Consider the following 21214-nt stretch of genomic DNA (forward strand, 5'->3'; position numbering starts at 1 on the left):
TTTACTCAGTTCCTACTAATACATAACAAATCTGTTCTCTCTCTCCATATGTATATCTGCGTGTATGAGTGTATTCCAAGGAAGTAGTCTGGAGTGTAAAAGCATTACAGAAAAAAAAAAAGATGAAATCAATCTATTTTAAATGAAAAAAACAAAACAAGACAAAACAAAAAAAACCTTCTGCATGTAATTGATTTAAGCATTTTACGTAAACATTTTTATTTACAGTATTTGCTTTCATTGAAAATTGTACTAGCTTTCAGCTCTATAGCTGATTTATTCCATAGATATGCCATATATGCTGAAATATTTCTGATCTATGATTTGCCTGCAAGACAAAACACTCAAAATCTCTCTCTCTCTCTTTTTTTTTTTTTTTTTTTAGGAAAAAGAACCCACATTGTCAAATTGTCAAACAGACACCTTTTTATATTTTCACTGCTTTTGCCTGAAATACGATCGGGGATCTCATGAGTAATTGTTTTGTAAATATGCCTTCTGTACCTCTCTGTACAAATGATCTGATCCAGACCCCTTTGCAATCACAGACAAGAGTCCCACTGATTGTGCTGAACTTCAGATTAGATTCTGAGTGGAGTCAGAACAGCGCTCCGGTGCGAAGGCCTCAATCCATATCCTGTACTGCTTATCTAGGCTACAGATAGACCACAGGATCACACAGATGGAAGTGTGAACTGTAGACTGGAATAGCAGGAGGAATAAATCAATGTGAAACTATCATCTGTTGAATGGTATACCTTGTCCCCAGTGAGTCAAAATGTTGAAAGATGTTAAAAAAAAAAAAAGACTTCTATAAAATACTATGGAGTATAACCTTAAATATATACTTTAACATGCATTATATATATATTCTGTGTATTCATATGTGTATTTATATACGAAATATATATTTATATAATGACTTTTATGAAAATACCAAGCCTGCATAAATTCTCTGTGTCAGGTTGAGGTCCTTACGGTTTTAGAGAAATTTTTTCCCTGACAAAAATATATTTAAATGAAACACCATATTTCTAAAGTGTCTGACTACTCCCTGTGGAAGCTGAGAAGCATGGATTAGGGACACAAACAGGGAAAGGGCAATATTTCCTAGCCATTTCTTTTAAAATGATGAAAAGTTCTAAAAGAAGCTAAATCCTTAGAATGGTACTGAAATGGATAATGACTTTGGCTTTCGGCATCGAGGAGGCTACTGTGAAGTAATGTAAAGAATGAAAGTATGATATAGCTCTTCCACAATAACTCCTTGGGTATAAGCTTCCCTGGTCAATATGCCAAAATTTACCCTCTTTTCTCTTCCCTTTTGGCCAACAGAAAGCACTTAGCAAACTTCCATAGAGCAACAAGCATGTTGCAAGTTAACCCCGTTCTTATGCACAGCAACTTGCATCTTTCTTGGCCTGTGGTGTGTCTAAAAGGATGAGAGCTATCTGAAGCTGTGTCAGGGCTGTCTCTGGAGATGCCTTGCCACTTTTCTTTCCAACCACTGTAGCCTTGCACATCTGCTAGGATGCCAGTTCCCTCCAACATAGGCTTCAATTGCGCTATTTTGGTCTCAGAGTGACAGCACAGACTCTGGTGGGCAGAAACCAGGGGGTCCAGAGAGCCAGTTGTGCCTTCTATTTTTTTTTTTTTTTCTACCAAGTGGACTTGCTGGAAAACCAAACAGCTCAGTGTTTGCTGGCAGGCACCACTGACCATGATGTGATCTAATCACCAGAAGCTGGGCTGCCCAAAGCACCACCTAACTTGCTAGACACCATTCTAATGGGTTTCTGTTTCTTACCTTTCCCTCTGCAGCACCATTCTACAGTGAGTGCTCAACAGAGTTCAAAAAATGCAATCCTTGGGGCAGGTTAAATATACTGCTGTGCAGAGAGGAGAGAGGGGGAAAGTATCTGCAGATGACTGCAGGTGGGATGGGGTCTCAGTGTCAAAAGTCCTGCATCCTTGCAGATATTGCAGGTATTCCCAGTTGCAGATCAGACTTCACTTTTACATCTCAGGCTTGATCATTTTTCCTAACTGATTTGACTCAGGGACCAAGACTGTAAGAGCTGCCACGCAGTGCAAGATGGAGGCAGGATTCAGCTCCAGGAGGGCTTTGCCAGAGCAGCTGTAAACACTGTTCTTCAGTGGCCACTGCAACATATAAATTGAGAAAAAGTGGAGAAGAGAGAGAATTAATTCATCAAACAGTGGAGCAGAAAACTCACATCTGTCCTTTATACAAGCCAGTACACCCCATTTATTAATGCCATTCTCTGCACTGCCGAGTCTAGGCAATTAACTTCCCCTGACTGGCTTCCCTAGCGTAAGGAAGGATAGATAGTATGTTTATCATGGGAACATATTGATTTCTTTTTTAAAATTCTCAAGTAAATTGCATAATTTTCAATATGTCGGGAACTGGAAGATAAATTCCTTGTCAGCTGCAATAATAGATGGATGAACTCAGCCCTTTAAATTCTAGGGCTGAACCACCCTTTAAAATGTAAATAAATAAAAGGTGGTGTGGGTAGAACAAAATTTGGCTTCCTTACTTTGCAAACTAAGGTCTAGATTCAAAACTCCAGGCACTTTAGTACCCCAGAAAGATGCATACAAAATGTAGCCATTCACATGTGCAAGCGTTAGGAGCATCAGATTTTTAGAGATAGACAACCATGTGCAGTGTGCATCTGAGATTAAAATCCACTAGCCCTAAGGCACGTATTTGTAAAAAGATATTTAGGTCATTTCAGTGAACATTTTTTGTGGTGTGTGTTTTGATGTGGAAAAGTATGTAACACTGGCTTTTATGTAAAGCCTCTGCTTTCAACACATTACCTCTCCTTTCCCCCTTCTCAAGCTTCTTAGTTATCATGACTGCTACTGTCTGAACTCAAAGGAGCTCAAAATTAAGGACTGACAAAACTTTCAGAGCAAACAGCAGTATTCAATACACAGAAAACCAGATGATTAAGATGCGCTGTCACCTCCAATGTTTTAGAAAGATTTGCCCTATCTATTTACTCTGAGCTTCCTCACCCAAATTTTATTTACCCTGATGTTTTCCACTTTAAGCAGATGGTGAATCAACCTTCTAGGCAGAAGGCTGGCTGGGCTTTTTGGAGAGGATTTAAAATAATAAATAAAAGGCAAGATAAAGTGTATCATCACGGAGCTACTGTATAAGAAAAAGAAAGCACTGAACACAGCTAGGATTAAACACAGGGAAGTGAATGCTGCATCTGTTATAAGCAAGGAAAGAGCCAAGTTAAAACATTGCACAGTTGTGTTTACAGAAGGCCAGACTCCATCAGCTTCCCCAATACCAAGTGATCTATTACTTCACAGGAAGCCACTGGAGGCTGGCGCTAGGCTCGTCAACATGAGCAAGATGGCAGGACATGTCTGCCAAACTGGGGAAGCACAGGCAGCTCTGAAGGACTGAGGCATCCAGGAATGGAGGATCTGCAGAAGCTCGTCCAGCTGTTTTGGCTCTAATGATTGCATGTGGCCTTTTCTTTCTTTCTTTTTTTCCCTCAAGAACTACGCTGGGCCTTGCAGTATCAAGCAAGTTTGACATGAAAGGGGTAATTTAAGATCAAAGCCATGAGGAAATGTTGCTCTAGAGAGAGAGAGCAGTCCAAAGAGTAAGGTCAGACTGATGGAAAAGGCAATAACAATCAAAATCTGTAGGCCCATATGAAAAGAGGCAATAGCAACTAAATCGATGGAGCCAAAAAAACAAGCAGAGAATCATAAAGCAAATAGCAGGCCAACAAATCAGAGTGCCTGAAAATAAAACATAGGAAGAAATGACCATAGAGAAAAAAGTCATGCAGAAGGAAAGAATTGGCTAAATCTATTGCAGAAAACAGAAGCAGAACACTCAGGCATATAAGCGACTGTTTCTAGAAATAGAGGAAAATATGTTCACTCTTAGGAGAGTGCTCAAACTCTCCTTTTGAGAGAGCATATACTTAAGGTCTTGATGGACGGTGAGTGGAAGCCGCAGCATTTCCAGGGAGCTCGCTGCCCTGGCCCCTTGTACCGGGCTGGCCAGGAGATGTTTCCTCGGCAGTTCCTGCTGCCTGAGCCCTGTGAAATCTGGCTGGAGCTGCAAGCCAGGCTGCTGCTAGCCAGTCACCGGGGTGAACGTTCCCACTGGCAGAACACGGCTGGCAATGAATCAAGCAGTCAGTGAATGAAAAATAAGCGCATCCAGCCATTTGATAACAAAAATATTGTCAGAGAAACTCTCTGGCTCGTTTAGAGCTGTCTGCTGTTGCGCTCAAGGTGTCTGTGTGTTTCAGGAGCTGGCCAGCAAGCAGAAAACAAGCCACACTGCTTCAAGAAAGCGTGAACACACCAAAGATGCTTATCCATTCTGACAAACTGCTTTCTGGGAAAATTTCAAAGGATCCGCACGAAAAATTGGAACAGGATGTTGGAGTGTTCAGCATGCTTCCCTAAGCAATCCAAGGGGTAAATATCTCCTGTCTCTGGAATATTCCTGTCTCTGGAATTGAAGAGATTTGGGATTGTCACTTCTCACCACGCTCCAGAGTGAGCACTCTGGCAGAAGGTTTCTGATGGATCCAGCTGCAGCAGCTTGAGATGCTGCTGCCCACACGTCCAGCTCCATTTGCTGGCAAGAAAAACCATGAAGCAAACGTGCTTCATTCTCACAGTCCCGCATACTCACATAAACCCCCTGGTACAAGGTAGGTTTGTATTAAGATGTCAAGCTACCAGCCCCAGTGGCTGAAGTCTGAGTTCACTTTAATCAAGACTGGTTTGTGTTGCCTGGTGGAAGCAAAGATTAAGGTGATCTGAACCACCGTGCTGATTACTTTCACTGAAAGTGACTCAGAGTTTTCCCGTAGTTCTTGACCCAGTCTTTTCTAAATCACTTGAAACCACATAAATCAGAATAGCACCAAGGATAGATACCAAATAATCTTTCCAAATAGATATCTTGAAAGAGAGTCCATAGGGTGCACCCCAGCATCTGACAACCGTGTATGAACCTCTGCGCCAAACAAGTAAGGCCGAGAATCCAAGTCTAACATTTTAATCTGTACTGTAACATTATGAGTTGTTCCAGTATTATAGATGTTTTGCAAAGATAAAATAAAAACATCTCTTAGGATCTTCCTGAGGCAGGACAGGAAAAAAATCCCTAGGATGTGAATGCACGAATGTCTTATCACTATCTTGTTATAGATAGCCTAGCAGCTGATAATCAAATTGATTTTGTAATTTCATGCATCTGTTTTTCTCTTTTCTCTTAAAGATGGATATTGCAGAAAAAACTTTCCATCTTCTGACTAATGTTACTTTCCCTTTTCCTTCCTTTGCTTTCGGTACTTTGCTTATCCCATTCATTTCACTTTTTCTTTCCATCAGTCTCTCTTCTTCTGCCCCAGAATTTTCTTCTAAATGCTGTTCTTCTCTCAACAGCATTTATTTCTTCTTTCCAATGCCTACTTTTTCATCAGAAGAGAAATCTGGAAGAAAAGTAGTTTAGGAGGGTTTTGTCTGCTTCAGCAGAGGACAGCTGGTGACACAGTTGGTCATCTCTCCACGGGTCTGGGTTGGACTCCTGAGGTTCACATCCTGCCTGACTACACCAGCCTTGCTCTTTTTTCCTATTACATTGTATGTTTGTTTGTTTGTTTGTTTGTTTTTTCCAAGCAGCCCTGATTTTAAGATTCATCTCCCCGTTTCCTCCATACCGTCCATAACAACTTCTCTGTCAAATTCTACAGTGATTTGTAAAACCAGTGATTTGTAAAACCAAAATCTTGTTCTTCAGATTGGCCCCTTCATTGCCCTCTTGATTTTCCTCTAGGCAAGATGTGAGGGCCTCCTCTGGCCAGGAGCTTTTACCTTTAGCCTTGTATCTGAAGGTACAGACACAGAGCAAAGGCAGCCGGCAGGATAATTACCCAATTCAAGCATGGATGAATCCACAGATGGAGTATTCCATCTGAGTGTGCTTTCCTTAAGCAAACAAAGAATAAACAAAACACTTCTTAAATTAGAGCAAATGCAAATAAAGATACAGAAGGTTTGGAAAATGGAGCTATGGCTTAAGAGTAGGAGAAGTACATTTATTATGACTGAGAGAATAATGGTACATAATGGGCTTCCTTTTATTTGTGCATACAATATGTAGGCAAATGAGGAAAAAAATGTGGTAAAGGCTTAAAATGGCTCAGCAATTACATAATACTGTTTGTGAAATTCTCCGAGTCAAACATAATTTATTTATTATCATTTCTCTAAATGTGTTTAATTTGTCTTTTTAGTAATAGTGACTGGAAGGAAAAACAAAATGTGGCTCTGGCAAAAGTACACACGCTCAAAATGGTTTAAAGGCAAGTAGATTTTTTTCTTGCTTTAAATATTTTAGCATTAATTCAGAGTGTATGATGTACTGTAGCTGCCCGTGGCAACTGTATGTTCTTGCAGTCGCAAGACTGTGAAACACAGATCAATATCACAGAAGAGCTATAATCGACATGCAGATTAATGAGCAGGATTGTATCCACCGGGGAACACTGGAACAAAGACTAGTTGAGCGATTTAATTGCTGAGTTACTACTAAATCTCAGCTTTCTATCAATCTCTCTCCATTACAACTATTGATGCATAGCAGACATCAGGAAGAAAACAATAACATAGTAATTCAGAATGGCTGGGGTACAAGTGCATGAAGCTCCATGAAGAATAAAGTCAGGATTATTTTGTAGCTCCGAGCCTGTGAAAAGATCCAAATGGTTATTCCTAATTCTCTCTTTGAGTGGGATCTTGTCTTAATCCTTTTGCTCAGAATAGTATTAGTAAAGCAAATTAATAGTTAAGCAAAACCTTCCTGGACCAATTTTAAGTCCATTGGTTTCAATGTGCTGTCATATAAAAGTTCCGAATTTCATTAATGCAATTAACTGAAGTACTATAGAAAATTAGTGCTGGAAATGACCTCTAGGTATGTATTATTTAGCTTAGCTACCTGTAATGAAAGCTTGTTAACTCCATCAGACTGTCTTTTTAATGCTTTCTCTGGAGCTTTTTATAGACTTATGGTTCAGCAGCTCCTGAAGAGGCCGTTCTTCACTTTCATAGGCTCCACTTGTGGGACACTTTCTTGTGCGCTTACCCTTAAATTTCCTGCTGCTTCATGTAATTTCCTCTTTTTCCCAACTTATTAATAGTCCTTCAGTTTTTTGAATCTTTTTCCTTCATAGCCATTCATATTTATACCTTATTAAAATCCTCTCTTTCCTGACTGACAAAGCTGAGTACCAAGCCTGCTCCTTTTACCATTACAACTGCTAGCTAATTATTTTCCCTATCTGTATCTTTTTTTTTTTTTTTTCTCTTCAGCTAATCCCTATAGAAACATGATTGTTAATTACAGCTCTCTAAATTCCTTCCTGGTACATGGAGGAAAACTAAACCCCAGGATGTGATCCCTTAGCTTATTCAACACAAAATTGCCATGACTTTCTAATGGCCATTATGGCTTATTACAAACTCATCTCCAGTTGGCTGTTTACATAGTACCTTCTCAGCTGTCTCGTTTTTTATTTTTTTTATTTTTTTTACATAATTGCTTTCTAAATCCCTGTTGTGTTGACTGTCTATATTTTTATTAACTATTGCTACATGAAAACATGGATTCCTGCTGGCCCGTTTCCACTTATTTTTGTGCCTTTAAGATAGCTTTATATTTTTCTTGTGAAAAATATATTTAATGTTAAACTTAACTCTAATTTTGCTGATTTTACTAACTATAGTTCCACAAGTCCTGTATGTCTTCACATTTATTCTGTATGACCCCTACATATGAAAACTGTATTGACATTTCAATGAGTTCCTTTTATCTGCCCTGTTCTTTTGAATTTATGGGTAGCCAATTGAATACACATAGCGTTTGCTCATTGTTCATTATGCCATGCTGACATATCCATCTTATTTTTCTAAAATTTATATTGAAGTTACAGGTCAATATAAATTTTTTATTGAATCTTAAAAATGATTAAGCTTCTGCCATCGTTCTTTCTGTCTTATGAGGTCTCTCCAGTTTAAAGCTCATGTAACGAGAAGCATTTTCCTCCTGTCACTGGTAATCTGCCTTGCTTCTTCCCCACATTATTTCTGCCTCAAAAGATGGGCACTTCTAAGTATGTCTATTCCTTTGCTCACCCTCAGAAGATTATCTAGAGAGCCTTGCCTGAGAGGATCTAGCTTTGCGTTTCTTTTTCAAGGTCACTAAAGTCACCCGAGAGCCTCCTTGACCCCTCTCCAGTCAGACGTTTGCTTACGACAAGTAGAAATTCTCCATCACTTTTCAGAGGATCCTTTGACCTTCTTGTCACAACTCCTGTCCTGGTACCCGCAAGGCAACATACCGGCCTGTTCTCTTTATCTGGGTCACAGATGGCCCAGGCCACATTCTTCACTTACTCACTGAAGGAACATTCATGAGATAAATTAGAACAGATGTACTGCAACTTTTTCTTTTGGCATTTACACCACCCTCTGGTCTAATTAATCCTGACATTGTGACCATCATAATTTGAACTGCATCAAAGGAATGAAATAGCAGATTGTCCTCTCGACAGCAAATATGTTTATTTTCCCTTCCAGTCGGACAAGCTTTTATTTTCCCTTTCTGTAAGACAGTCTCCTATTTTGTCCTGCTCTCTCTAAATTTAATAAGAGAAAGCATCACAAACCCCATGCACTGAAGTTTGTTTAGATTTCCATGAAGGAAAAAGTGGCTACACTTAAAGGAAAAAAAAAAGAAAAGGTACTTTCAAACATCTCTTCTGATACAGAATTCCATATCATGGTTCTAATTCATTTTCCTGGTAATAAGGTACCATACTAACAATTTTGGGTGGCTTTTAATAATATATGTGGCAGTTATACATATTTTATACTAAAGGCTGTCTTAAAAGCTACAGCTTTATAGGTAATAACTTGCTTAGAAAAACATTTTCTTGAATTATTTACACTTATTTGGAACAACAAAATCAACTATCTTTTCATAAGGTCAGGTACCAAACAAGAACTATTAATAATATAGTTACATATTTTGGGAATAAGGTGTCTGAATATTTAATCACATGGAAAAGACAGTTATCTTCAGTATAACTAACCAAACAAGACTTGCGTATAAAGTATTCTACTGCAATTTCACAGGTTAATAGAAAATTTACTAAAAGGAAAATATCTGAGAATGCTTTCATCTACAGACAGAAAGGCAATGGGAAAAAATAAGTTTGCAAAAACTTGTTTCTTCCTCTGAAAACTTAAAGCATAGCAAACACTGCCAAAAATGTTATTTTGAAAAACAAAAACAAAAACAAAAACAAATAAGAACACTTTTGTTGATGGTAATGATCAGCATCATTAGATTGAAATAGAAGTAGTCCTTCAATAATACCCCACCATATGGTTATTCAAGTGGACAGGCAACTACAACGAATTTAATAGCTCTGATTCTTCATTAGTTTGTACTTTTTGCCTTTGTCTGGAAAGACAGTGTAAAACACTCCCATCAGTGGTTTCAAATATTTTTACAGGGTCCTTACCAAGTGTTTTTTATAACTATTCATGTCTTCCCACAAGAAGTTGCCCTAGGGTGGTTCCTGGGGCCTTTCGTGTCAAGGAAGGGAGGAAAAAGCAGCATTTTATGGAATTCTGCAGGGAAGAAACTTGGCACATCTCCAGGTTCCTCAGTGAGAAGTGATGGCAGATATACTTGTTCCTTACCACGGGTCTGGTCTCCAGCAGCCTCCTGGAAACTGCAGGAAAAGTTTCCATAGATACCTTTAGTTTTGGTCGTATTTGGAATGGGCAATACAAAAAAAAAAAAAAAAAAAAGTACCACTGGAAATTTTCCAGGGAGTCAGCTTGGGGACAATTTTGTATGACTTCAGGACGGTTCTTTCCCCATCATCTTTGGCTCTACCTTTTCATGAACTCTGGAGCCACAAGGAGCCACAAGGAGCCACAGACATTGCTGACACTTTCTGTATGAGAGAGGGGAAGAAGGATGCATGAAATTATTGTTATATATGTTCTTGTTCAATAATATTTGAGAATTTGCAATATTATTGCATAATAAGAATAGAAAATAGGAATGAGCTGTTTCTTGCTCCTGAATGATTCCCAAATCCAGGAGCAGCTTTTAATATCAATTCATGAATTTCTGAGAAACTGAAAACATATAAATAGATATTGGCTCCCATTTCAGTGCTGAAGCTATCTCCCTTCTGGCATAAATTTAATGTTACTTCATTTATGTCTTTGAAGATAATTTAAATGTTCAATAAAGAATTCTGACCGTGAGATTAGAGAAACTGTTCACACTGAGAGTACAAATCTCACAGCATCTTAATTTCCCTACCCAAATAATTTCTTTGTCCTTTTCTTTTGGTCTCTGTCACTGAGTCTTACGTTTATGCCTCGATACTGTGGAAGATCTGATACACATTGCTGTATACAAGGATGCTCCTTTTTTAGAATATTTTGCGATCAGAGCTTCTCCTATGAGTATTTGTGTGGGTTGTTCAAGGGGGTCATAAACATCTGTGAAGGCAGTTTTGAAGAGAGGAGTGAAATGAGGAATGTGAAATGAATCCTTGAACATACTTTTTTCCGTGTTATTGCCCATCCGTGTACATGAGATAGTGCCAATTCTCAAACACTTGTGTTTGCATTTGTGCACTCTGTTTTCTAGAGCACATGAGTGCATATGCTGGGATGAATACATGCTTGGGTAGACAATACTATATTTCTTTCATAACTGCTTGGTTTATATTATGTCAAACTGATAGCATGAAACCGTTTATTCTGCAGTTCTTCATTGTTATTGTAAAAAAAAAGAGAGAGAAGAATATTCACGCAGACCGATCTTGACGGTTATTTCCTTTGTGTGACTCTGTTCTTGGCTGAGGTAGATGCAACCTTTTAAAGAGAGGTAGGTACTAATGGAACTACTCTTGCAAAGAAATCAGTAGTTTGTGAAAACCAACAGGCATCTCTGAGTCAGACGAGGAAGAAACATTCAAAATCCGCCCTCCCCCCTTTTTTTTTGCCTGGAATTTTGATACAAATCTGTGTAGGTTTAGATCGCTGCTGTCATTTATATAAGAACTGTGGTAAAAATTTGTGGCTAGAATTTCATCATGCCATAGTGGCAAGTAGAGTCTAGTCTAACCCTTAACTAACCCTCATCAGATACTTCACTCTCGTGAATGCTGCACAATAGTTGCTGATTTCTTCTCAGTGAATACCTTAAAGTTTCATCAAGAATCTTCTGGCTGTGACTGCAGAGTGTGGAAATGCCAGTGCTTTCTTTGTTGGACCTCTTCAGTAATGGAGAATAAGAAACACTGCCTTTTTTACAACAGCTGATGCTTTGAAAAAATTGTTGTTGAAAAATTTGACCAAGCAGCTTAATTTGGAAAACTTCTGGAAAAAATAACATTGTAAGAATGCACATTAGCTAACTGAGGCTTTTGATTTCCATCTTTTCTTCTTTCTCTAGTTCCTCCTCAGTTTTAACAGTAATCTCTATTATGTTCTGCTAAAATAATGGGCACCTCTGTGAGAGTGACTGGAGCCTTTAGAGCCTAATTGGTTAACAGAGCACCCTATGGCATCTGTTAGGCAACTCTCTCCTTGGGTGGAATAAGGGTTTTACTGGAGGGCACTGTCAGTCCCTGGGTGAGCAGAATGAAAAAAAATCACATTTGTAACCTCCTTGACTCTTTGCTTGATTCTTCTTTGCTACAGTGACCTGTGTCAAGCCCTTCTGGCACATCAAATGCATTTTCCTTCTGCTCTTTTCACTGGTTGGAAAACTCACAATTAGCATTTGGTAGCCTACTGCTTTGTAGAAGACTCTTGTTAAAATACTAGTAGGCAACGGGAAAATGAGCAGTGATTAATGCTAAATAGGCTGAACTTCAAAAAATCAGGAAACACTTTATGCTTTAAAATGTCCATTAAAATGTGCTCCATAGGAGCCTTTTTTTTTTTATTTTAATTCCAGCAATATACAGTCCTCCAAAATTAATATCCCTGTGTTTTGTGAGCGACTGACCTATTAAATTGTAAGGGAAATATGCTGGCAGATAAACTAAGTGGACTGTAAAGCAAACAGTCTTGCTGAGTAGCAGGTATGGAAACCTCTTTTACTCTTGCTACAAATAGGTACATACAATAGGTATGTAGACTTATTAACCACTTGAGACATTCCAGAGAAATTCACCTGAGCCAAAAAATAGTGTTTAAAATATTATCTTAATTATACTGAGTAATGCACCCTTGGAAGGTCTAAGGATATGATGACACTGAGTTCATTTTCTGAGAAAATTGTAAATCTGGTTGGCAGAGATAGTGTTTAGTTGTAAGTGACTTTGACAAGGATCTTAACTTTGCACTGCATTATAGTTGATTAAAATAGTCACTTAACACTGTCATTCAAGCACATATTAAATAGATTAAGAACCAGCTATCTAGAAAATCCTCAAAAGCAACTCTCAGACTGAAGGGTTTTCAAGGGGTACTGGTGGGATTCAGATGAGGTTGGGTCTTAAACATTACCTTTTTATATCTTATACCTATCTATCTATCTATCTATATGACATATCTTCTTATCTATATATAGATAATGGCTAGATAGATGGATAATATCCATATTTCTGATTGGAGTTGATAAAATACGTACCTGAGACACAATAAAGGCAGGTAATGATGGAGGTGGTCTGCCTGACCAGGTAACTTGGATCACTTAGTACATTTGGCTCATTCACAAAGGATGAATTTCAGAGCAGCCAAATATTAAGTTACTCATCTCACAACTGTGAGTGCAGAACATCTACTCATATCAGGAGACTGTCCCTTGGAAAGACACGTCTCACAAACAATAGATGTATTGTAAATGAAGAACAAACCCGACATAAAATTTCAGGTGATGAAGTGAAAAACTGGGAAATGACCCAAGATATGTAAAGTGAGGAGAATCTATGTGATTCGTAATTTTAGCAGCAGTTGAGGGATTTCTGGCCTAGGTTTGGGTACCACTGTATTACTGAAAACACTGGTTACACTGCAGTGTGAAGTGCCATCTCTGGTATCTTAGAGCTGGATCAGACTTTGCACAAGGAGCAGAGGTGAGGCACGGCATCAAGCAGCCTGTTTAACCCAGTAGCTGAAGCACCCAGCTGAGCAGCAGGAGAATTGACTGGAGTGGAGACAAAATCTCTTATTTCCAAGGGCAGGGACTGAGTGGCAATATTTCTGCATGACACAATTTCAGAAGCATGAACCAGTTAGATATAGTTTGGGACTGAGAGAGGAGAAAGGCATGAATTTGACTTTAAACCTACTGGCTAGCATGGTTGCTTGGGATATCTAAAGCTTGTTCCTTGCTCTGAACTGGGAAGAGTGGAGATTTGGAAATATGTCTCTCACCTTCCATGTGAATGTTGTCACTCACATATTGGTTTTACATAAGGCATTCTTTACTTTGTCTCTATTTCTAGCTATGTTTCAAGCCAAAGATTAGAAGAAACATTCTCTGCCTCACTTTCTTATCATTAGAACAAGGATAACAACTCTTCCAGAAAGGATTCTTTGGTGCCTAATGGGAGCTTAAGTGGGTGCCTTTCTGTGGGTGGGGAAAATACACTGTCATGGAATGAGTGGTGGTGGGAGTGAGTGAAATAATGCACTTCACTTGTGTGAAAGAAACGGTAATGGGTTTTATTGATATGGATAGTGGTTTCACAAGATTCTATGGTAAGGTCACTTATTATTTACTGCATGGGGTTAGAGAAACGCACAGAATTATTTAGGAGACCCTCCTGTTCAGCCACGGTGTCCAGATTGGACCCCCCTTGCTTTCCCAACTCCTTCTGAGAGGACCCTGGATGTGGCTGGATCCAATGCTAGCCCCAGACCTAGTCAACAGCTTACGACTAAGGGATTTTGTGCACAGTTATGTCATTTACAAGTTCAAAAAGAGAGAGCACACTATAGTCACTTACCATGAATCTGTTAGGATCTAGCACGGATCTTTTAACCACGAGGAGTATCCTTGAGAGGTGTCCTTGCTCAAGGGGAGATCCTGGCGTGCAGCCCACTGTCATGCAAAGAGAGCTCAATGGTCTCTTGGACTGTCCCTATATTTATGGGATAAGATGATTGACTTATAGTTATACTTTCATTTCAGAGGACTTCTGGCTGGTGTATGCACAATTAGCCTTATCTCCCCCTCAGGGTGCAGTCATCAGGGCTGTTATTGATGGTTAATGTCTGAGTTGGGGAAGAATTCAGGGAGGCAACCAGTACGATGAGATAATGTCACAGATGGTTAACACCTGAATAGGGCTACCTATGAAAAGACAGATTGGGCTGGGCAAGGAGCACACCCCTCACATACACACCATCTTTTGCCTCTGGTTGCTTATTTTCTGGCAACTTAGAGAGATTCAGTTGCTATTTCTGGGACAATATTTTTGAGATAATAAATTTACTCCTGTGGCAAATGTGATTGATAGCCAACAGGTTAAAGCAAGAGCAGGTAGAAACGGGCGGATAGATAAGACAAAGACAACAAAATTCATTTATTTTGGAAGGTAAAAGAATGTATGCTGAATTGTTAAGTGTTAATTTGTTTAGCTTTATCCATTAAACATCATTTATTAGTGTTTTGTTTTTTTTTTCTATAGATTATAAAGGCATTTGGAACCTGTTTTATTCTTGTTAAGGCAATTCTACGCTACAATCAGGTTCCAGCTCCAGCTTCTTTTGACAGAATAAACAAATCGAATGCTCTAAATCTGTCAGCATAAGATATGTTTATTCCAGAGCTGAGATAATTTTTGTAGTCCTTTTCTGAACCTTTTCCACATCTTTCAGCATCCTTTACAGCAAACAGTTACCAGACAAACATGTACATGCTTTACCAATACCAAGTGCTTCCAACTTCTCAAGTGCTTATAGGAAGTCCTATTGTGGCTTTAGCCTTTGGTTTCACCCTGGAGTTCTAATAACTGCAGTTCTCTAGAAGATGCTACATTATTCTCTCCTGCTCTCAGACGGTTTTCCTAACCCCACTCTGCTCCAGTGACCTTTGTAAGGAGAGTGACCTCTTGGTCGGTACGTTTATGTTCAACTTTGGCAAGGAGTAAAGTACACTTAAAAAGAAAAATATTCCGGGATATTTATTACATTTTGTACTTTTTTTTAAGGCTTCAAGCACAACAATAACTTAAAATTGCTAGTTTCAGCAGACCTGGAAATTTTCGAGTGTCTCATGCTTCATGGAGCACTATGTTTGTTGTAAATTGTTTAAAATAGGCAAAATGTAATAATTTAACGGTTAGTTAAAGAAACTGCATTTAGAAGAATGGAATAAGTGCTCTGCTTCTCACTTTCAAAAACAACAACCCTGCCCTCTTATTATACTAAATGAAAAGATGACAAATCTGAGCTGAAGAGGTAGAACTCCACTTTGCAAGTTTGTTACATGATGCCTGGTGTCTATAAGCTGCTGCATGACCCTGTTTTATGTTATTCTTTACACAACAACTTTTCTGACTTCTGGAAATGCTGCAACAAGTCTTTGGACACATCTCTCAGAACGCTCCACAGATGTCCTTGTTACAAGTTTCCTATTCTATGCATTCCTGGATACTGAAGCATGGAGATAGCAAGGAATAGCTAATACAAAATGATATATAAAGACGATGAAAGGTACCATGGCACTTGGTCTCTCTGAAAATCTCCCTCTCAGAGCTCTACCTGGGAGCTCTGTTAAGAAGCTGACAATCTCTTTGCACATCCTGCAACTGCTTGGCTTCTGGCACTCTTTAGAGATCTGAATTCCCCATTAATTTAAAATAACTATTAAAGATTTTTTGTTCTCTAAGCTAGACAGCAATAATATATGTCATTATCCATAATGATATGTTTTTTCCTCTGGAAACTATACCTATTTAGTGATTCAGTTTAGATGGGCATATTATTCAGCCTCCTTTGCAATCACAGGTTCACTTTTCTTATAAAAGTTTTTTAAAAAAAGTATAGGAGAAATTGTCCTCTTGGACTGGTAAATCTCAAGAAATGTAGGAAAACATGTTTTTCCTGATTATTTTTGTTTTAAACTTAAGTAATAGGAGTCCTTGGATTCTTGTTACTGTAAAGCATCCAGTGTCTCCTCAGTGAGCAGGATCGTCCATGTAAGGTGGTGGGCATCTTCTCTCTAAATCCTTTGAAGTAAAGCAACTCAGAGTGTAGATTCTATTACAGAGAAAACCATTTACAACTTTCTTGTAGACTAGCTCTGACCCCTCTCAGAGAAAAAGGAAAACTTTTAAGTAAAAATCATTTATTTCCTTCCTGCACTGAAGCTACAGGTTCCAGTAAAAACCTTGAAAGTCTCAAATTTAATGCCATTTCCCATTTTTCTTCAGCTAAAAAAGTAAACAGTGTGGACCCAGCTCTCAGCCAAGGTAAATCCACATTGTTCTTGAAGCTCTTATGGCTTCAGCAGACTCGATTTGATTTACACTTGAGCAATATCTGACACACTGATAAGAGAAACCCTCTTCCTTTTCTCTAAAAAGCATGTTTATGTAGATATGAATCACAAATTTTTACAGAAGGAAATAAAGCACTCGGACAATATGGATAATAGAGCTGGCCTTTAGTGCAGTGTCATGTGTTTGTTCTCAGTTGTTGCTTTAGGTGTTGTTTTTAAGAATTCTGACTTTAGGCAGCACTTATCTTTCATCAAGTCCTTTTATTTGATACTTAGCTATGATTTATGTAATTAAAAAAATCCTAAGTACGTTTTTAGAAGAGGAAGATTATTTAGAGTGCTCTGATCTCTTTATCCGTACATAATCTCTATGCATTTATTGTCTTAGTGTTTTTATTTTTTAATGGTTTTCAAACTGAATTTGAGGGGTACATTCATATACTTTATGTTATAGCTCTGTGCTTGCAATACTTTATCTCACTAGGAAAAAAAAAGACTTTTCCACTTTAAGAACATTTCTTTTCTTAATCACCTTGATTAAGAAAAAAAGGGCTAATACTATTGTGACTCTATGTATATGGTCTCTTCTTTTTACAGCGGGAAAGAAGCAAAAATTACAACTAATTTTGACCTCCTAATTCAGGACCATAGTCAATACTTTGAGTTTTTCCCTAAAGTCTTAAACATTTGAACAATGTATATGATTTAAAACAGAACTTAAGGATTTAATCATAGGCATTTTTGAGCACAACTGGATGCATAAGGGAGGTTTTGAAAGCTCAAGCAATTCTGGGCCTTTTGCTAATCTTAATGAAAAACAATTTCCATACTCAAATCTTGAGGCAGATTAGATGTGGTCCTAAGTATTTACAGGGAGCCAGCGAGCACACTGTTCTAAAACGACTGCTCTGACTTAGACGTGGGGAACACGCTGACCCTGAGCAGCTTCAGGATTTTGAGAACACAATGTCTTCTCATGGCTTGTAGTTCTTAATCACTCACTAAATAATTTCGGCAAGTGGAGCTGTTCATTTTAACTATTCATTACTCGCAGTATGTGATTTGTCACCTCAGTTCAGTTGGTTTTGTTTCCACTCACTTACTAGTTGATATCTTTTTAAATAGAAGGTATAAATAGGGGAGGATCAATAGGCAGCAATGAATAACGCTGCCCATCTTTATTTATTGTTTGAAATAATTTTCATGAAAACCTGAAAAATATATCAGGTCATATCCCAGAGAATTCTTAATGATCTGCATGGTACCCATATCACGTTTTTCAATGAAATACACCTGAGACACTACACTTTCATTATTAATACTCATTCAATCTTGGAGGATGTTTCTTAAGGGGAAAAGGTGAAAACCAGTGGAAAATCTAATTCCTTTTAATCTGAAGGCAGACTAAATGGTGATGCTTTGTGGGGAGGGGAAAAAGAAAAAGTATCCAGGAACTCAATTAGATGCAAAGGCTAGCAAAGGGTTATCAGGCATCAGCAGTAATTTTACCAAGAATATCAACAAAAATGACATGTTTCCTCTGGATTGCTTACTTCATTCACCTACTCTAGACTTCATGTACTAGTTTGTAATAATGACTATTTTTCTTTAACATATTTTACCCATCTCAGGCCTTTTATATGTTAGAAGAGGTTAGGTGATGTAGCTAAACAGGTATTGTTCCAGTTACAGATGCAGTTTGTGCAAAAACAGCTTATGCCGGCAAAGAAAAGTACTATGCTATAATGTCTATCATTTCTTCCAATAAAATAAGCTATACTGACAAAATCTCCCCCCTCCAAGCACAATTGTATAAAGCACTGGTGCAATGTTTTAATAATCCTCACTAAATTACTGTTCTAGAATGACTGCTGGTCCAATAGAGCTGACTGAGAATTAGATATACAGCCCATATAATCCTACACAATTAGAAGTGTGTACTTCTTTCAACATTTTGGCCAAAAAAAAAAAAAAATCTCTTCTGTGTCAAAGACTTCCATGCTAGGCAAACGCTTTTCACATAGTCTGGTGATGAATAGACTCAATGGGATGTATGAAAACAGAGTTCATCACACTGTTTTGTGTGTGATATAACTCAATGTCTCAGTGTAGGCTCTTTCCCATCTTAAGTGAACGTCCTGTTTGGGGTATTCTGGGATAGGCAAATCTCATTGCTCTGTAATAAGTTAGCTGCAATTGTGATGTGATGTGGAACAGAAGAAATATTAAAATCACAAAAATCTCTACAGAATGAATAAAAATCCCTTTCTAGTCACCTCAACTTAGTGCTAGTATTTCTTCTGTGATTCTCCTCTTCATGTAAATGCTGTGGACAGGGGCAAAGGAATATTTTACTCTATCCATGGTTCCCATCATGTTATATAGGTGTTAGGTAAAAGAGATCTCCTTTTCCTCAGTGGTGATCCAACACATACAGAGCTGGGTTGGGAACAGTTCTTCTCACTACAGGAAATCAGTTGGTATCAGTTCAAAATATTGCTGTCAAACAATGAAAGCTGGAAAAGAAAAAATGTGCAGATGATGTTTCTGTATAAATAACCAGGGTTTTTGCTAACTGTTTTGTAAGATGTACTTTGCAACACTACTGGTAATTAAGACTAAAATATTTTTCTAGAAAGAAATTTCTGCAAGTGCAATTAAAATAATACTTTTATTCATTGGACTGTGCAGTCTACTTCAGCTTTGGAAAAAAAATTAGTATTCTTTCCTTGACTTATCCACTGCGTGTTACGTATTCAGAACACATACTCAACCTGTCAGTTATTTTCAGGTAATTATTAGTTACCAGACATCTACATTCCAGTGGTCATAGAAGTGAATATAGGTTTCCTTTACACCATTTCCCTTCATTATAGGACTTTCATACCACTCTTTTTTGCTCTTTTTTTCTGATCTTTTCGACAAGAGAGATTTTAATTGTCTTGTGCAAAACGTTCACTGTGAACTATCTTGAACTGAGTTTAAATAATGTTGTATTTTCGACACTGTTTGCTCATCTCAACTTTCTGCTCTTTGATGTAATTGTAGGCAGAGGGCAGAAAAGACTCCTATTTTGACCTTTTCATGTGAGTTGCTGTTAACTTGCAACTCTTCTTTTTACTTTGTCAGTCAGCTTTGAAGAACAGATCAGATTCTCTACTATGGCACGAGGATGTTTCCAGCTTTGTACTATACAGAATCTTATTAACCACATCTTTAATTAGTTGCCTGTGAGTTGTCTGTGCTCATGTGCTTTCTCAATCTCCTACTCAGAGCCCCAGTAAAGGAATAAGGACAGTCTTTTCTACAGACAATTTAAGATGAGGATCATTACAAAAATAGACAGAGTGTTAATAATCTAGAGAATAAGAAAGCAGCAACACAGTAAAAGTAAAACATTCTTACATAAACCGGTATACTCAAAGGAGGAAATTATCACACTAATACATTAAGATATTGATGCAATGCATAATATATAACACATGCTGAATAATAATAATAATAATCCTTAACCTTTATATTTCACCTTTATATTCTAAATACTATCTTTACTCTCATTCATCCTGTTTTTTTCCCTTCCTCCCTGCTTCACCTTTTCCCTTGTTTTCACTTTGTCCACTTCCACTGCAGGAATAATTCATCTGTCTTATAAATACTCCTGTTCTCAAGTGGTTTCTGCAGATATGGAAGCTTTGAAGTTTAACTTAAATTATATATACACCCGATTAAAATTTCTTGAGTGATATTTCTCCGAAAACTTTCAAGTTACAAACATCAAAGTTTTCATAAACATTCAGAAACTGCCAGATCAGTAAAAAAATGTTCTAACTTATTATTCTCAACAATTTCTATCTTTGTATGATAATTACTAGTAAACTTCAGAAGATTTCCATATTTTGTTCCCTAAGTAATGGTCTTATGAGAATTGGCAAACCAGAAATAACGTGAGTTTTGTTTCTGAGGATGCTCCACTGTGGTCCTGAGGTTCGATAGGAAGAATGCTTCCCAGAGTTTCAAAAAATACTTGAAAATTGGTAAGGGTTATTTACTTAATGCTTCATAAGCTCTAGATGTGTCAGAAGTGCTAGAAATCATGGACGAGAGATCTCAAGCTTATTTAAACTTTTAGCTAAATTAATGTTTTGTCAGTCTTCAGAGGCATTGGTGATTGTGAGGTCTGTGGTGATTGTGTGGTGTAGGAGACTCCATGAGATGGAAAGAGACTGTGGTGATCTTCATTGCTGAGATAGTCCTCAAAGTTTCCTTGCACATAAAAATATAATTCCTATACGATATTTTTTTTTACATGTTTATGTAACATGTAAAAAGATGAAATGTTCAGAGGCCTAATTTCTACATCTTTAAGGCTAAGTCAATGGCTTTAAAAAATGTGAAGGGAAATACTGCACTCTGTATGGTGCTATTTTGGAGAAAAAAGAAATCTGAAAGAAAACAGTATTTGCTAATAGCACAGATCTGAATTAACTTCTCACATTAATGTCAGAGTTATCCCCAGCCTCCTGCTTGAAGGTCTGTGCTGCAGTCTCTGCTGTTAAACTAAGCAATTCAGATGCTTGTCCTGTCGAGCCCTGGCAGCACTGAGCTCACCATGGGCCAATTACCTCAGTATTT

The sequence above is a fragment of the Tinamus guttatus genome, unplaced genomic scaffold (assembly GCF_059628265.1).
Source record: "Tinamus guttatus ecotype Peru unplaced genomic scaffold, ASM5962826v1 Tinamus_guttatus_pri_ptg000171l, whole genome shotgun sequence".
Taxonomy (NCBI): domain Eukaryota; kingdom Metazoa; phylum Chordata; class Aves; order Tinamiformes; family Tinamidae; genus Tinamus; species Tinamus guttatus.